A 2608-nucleotide genomic window follows, 5' to 3' on the forward strand; every position below is an offset into this window, starting at 1 on the left:
CCAGCCATAGAGGAGCATTATTTTTCTTCTTTTCACACACACATAGAACTTTCTGCTCACTGGTTGATCTTTGGCTGCTCCTGATTGGACGTTACCGTCAATCTAAGCTCTCTGATTGGTGGAAAGTCTGACAGGAAGTGGCTTCATCATCATGTCCAGGTCTAAATAGAGGTCTCTTAGCAACATGGTAGTGATGGTGATGTTTTTATGATGAAATGTGGTAAATAATGCTGTTATCATGGATCATTGTGGATTTACCAGATAGAGTCTCTGAATAAAACTACATTTAGTGGCTGGATTGTAAATGAATGAACCACTTTACAGATGAACATATACCTGTTTTGCTGTCTAGTATCATTGTTGAAGTCCAGCCAACTACATCATAGAGGATGCAATGATGTGTGAGAGATTCTTTGTGATCCACTGAATCGAGGCTCCTGAAAGTAGAAGAAGCTAAATGCACCATCATCAATCACAAACAGAAAAGTGGTTTCCACAAGACTTTTCTTTGCAGAAATGTATTTATTTTTAAAATAAAAAATTAAATTTCTCAACTAATCATCTCACTAAACATCCATGATGTACACATAATTCATCTGTCTGAATGTGAAGTAAGAGGAACCCCCCCGAAGGAAGACGCTGTGACTGTAAAAGCTCGGCCGTGTCGGATCAGCGTTCAGTCCAGATCAGATTTGCTGTTTTCCATCTGCAGAAGCTCCTGAAACAAGAATTAAAACATAATGACCCCCGGAGGCTTCTCGCCATGTGACATGGTTATCAGGACATCACAGCCCTCTGCCTCTTGTCTCTGGGAATCTATTTTCAGGAGGATGAGAGCTGGCTTCAGGCTGCCATGATGTCTGCTGCATCTCACTGCTGAAGCGTGAAGCTGCTGCCTTTGTTTCCTGTTTAAGATGATGCAGTGGTCACGCTGCATCAGACCGGGCCGATAAGAAGCTTCGTCTGTGGAAGCAGGATCTGAAAAAGGTCAACACCGAACGAGGATTACATCCACCACAAGCTGTTTTACATGCACAAAAATAAACTATTCATGCAGGTAAATCTGTAAATGTTGTTCATGGTCTTCTTCCTCGATTAGATTTCTTTAAGTTCACAGGTTTGATTGTTTAGATGATGTTTCACAGTTTACCTTGTTTTCTCTGTAATCCTGGAATAAATAGACACCAGCTGAATCTGAGTCTGTTGGTTTTATTACCTCAACTAAAAGATCTGATGAGATCTTTATTCAATGTGCATGAATACACTTGCACCATCTTGTACACCCTGTGCCTCTGCAGAAGCTTGGAGACAATTTCAATCCAGCCAGCGACTTCCATAAAGATGGATTTTGTGAACCACCATAACAACAAGAAGGGGGGCTTCAGCATTACCATTATTCTGGGGACTGTGTCATAAGGGTCTTCCAAAGCCAAGTGGTTTCATAAGAGGGGTCAAACTTGGAGCGATTCACAGACAACGGTTACCTGATCTGAAAAAGGGAAACCATGTCTTTTTCTACCATGACGGATGCGTCAGCGTTTCCTACAGGAAGTAACAAAGAAAGATTTGAAGCATTTAGAGGATTCAACCTTTCGTTTTATAGACAAGAAAGGAAGAATAGATTAAAAGTTGGATTAAGGAGAAAATGTTTACCTGTATCCCAACAGCTGCTGAATCCTGGATGCTAACAGAGCTAGCACAAACAGCAACAACCTGGCATGCTAACAGAGCTAGCACAAACAGCAACAACCCGGCATGCTAACACAGCTAGCACAAACAGCAACAACCCGGCATGCTAACAGAGCTAGCACAAACAGCAACAACCCGGCATGCTAACACAGCTAGCACAAACAGCAACAACCCGGCATGCTAACACAGCTAGCACAAACAGCAACAACCCGGCATGCTAACACAGCTAGCACAAACAGCAACAACCCGGCATGCTAACACAGCCTTTGTATGTTTCTGTGTATATGATTTTATGTTATATTCATCCGTCTACTGGCTAGGTTATACCTTCTTACTCCAATGTAGGGTCACATGAGCGGGTTGGAGCCTATCCCAGCTGATACCTTGGAAAGGCTGCCGGTCTGTCAGGACCATGTCACATTCAATTAACTTCAATTCAGCTTTATTTACAGGGTCAAAGTCATTTCAAGACACTTTTACAGCCAGTTCTTTGTAGTTCAGTTATAGTCCAGTTAAAACAAATATATTAAATGATCCACATCAGTCCAGTTTATAACATACATACAGTTCTTAAAATTAGGACCTAGACTCTTTGATTCACACCTCCATCCTGAACTGCATGATGAGACAGTGGAGAGGAAAACCTCTATCAGAACAAGAGCCAGGAAGGAAAACCTCCATAAGGACCAGAATCAGAAAGGAAAACCTCCACCAGAACCAGAAAGGAAAACCTCCATCAGAACAAGAACCAGGAAGGAAAACCTCCATCAGTACCAGAACCAGTAAGGCTGACATTCCTCCTGGACCGGTTGGGGGTGTAGAGGACAGGAAAGAGGGTTGACCAGCAGCAGAACTCTAATCCAGGGATTCCTGCTGCGAAAGAAGAAGAGAAACACAAATAAATCAACAACAACGTCAA

The 2608-nt window shown here is 42.4% G+C and overlaps 1 long non-coding RNA gene across 1 annotated transcript; it reads right to left on the reverse strand.

Moving 5' to 3' along the window:
- Window positions 1-674: 674 nt before the first annotated feature.
- On the reverse strand, window positions 675-1809 carry LOC121631668. The gene is made up of 3 exons (XR_006008772.1): window positions 1654-1809; window positions 1485-1542; window positions 675-978 (listed from the first exon to the last, which is right to left on the reverse strand). It is a non-coding gene; the product is annotated as an uncharacterized LOC121631668 (long non-coding RNA).
- Window positions 1810-2608: the final 799 nt, after the last annotated feature.

The sequence above is a fragment of the Melanotaenia boesemani genome, chromosome 20 (assembly GCF_017639745.1).
Source record: "Melanotaenia boesemani isolate fMelBoe1 chromosome 20, fMelBoe1.pri, whole genome shotgun sequence".
NCBI lineage: Eukaryota > Metazoa > Chordata > Actinopteri > Atheriniformes > Melanotaeniidae > Melanotaenia > Melanotaenia boesemani.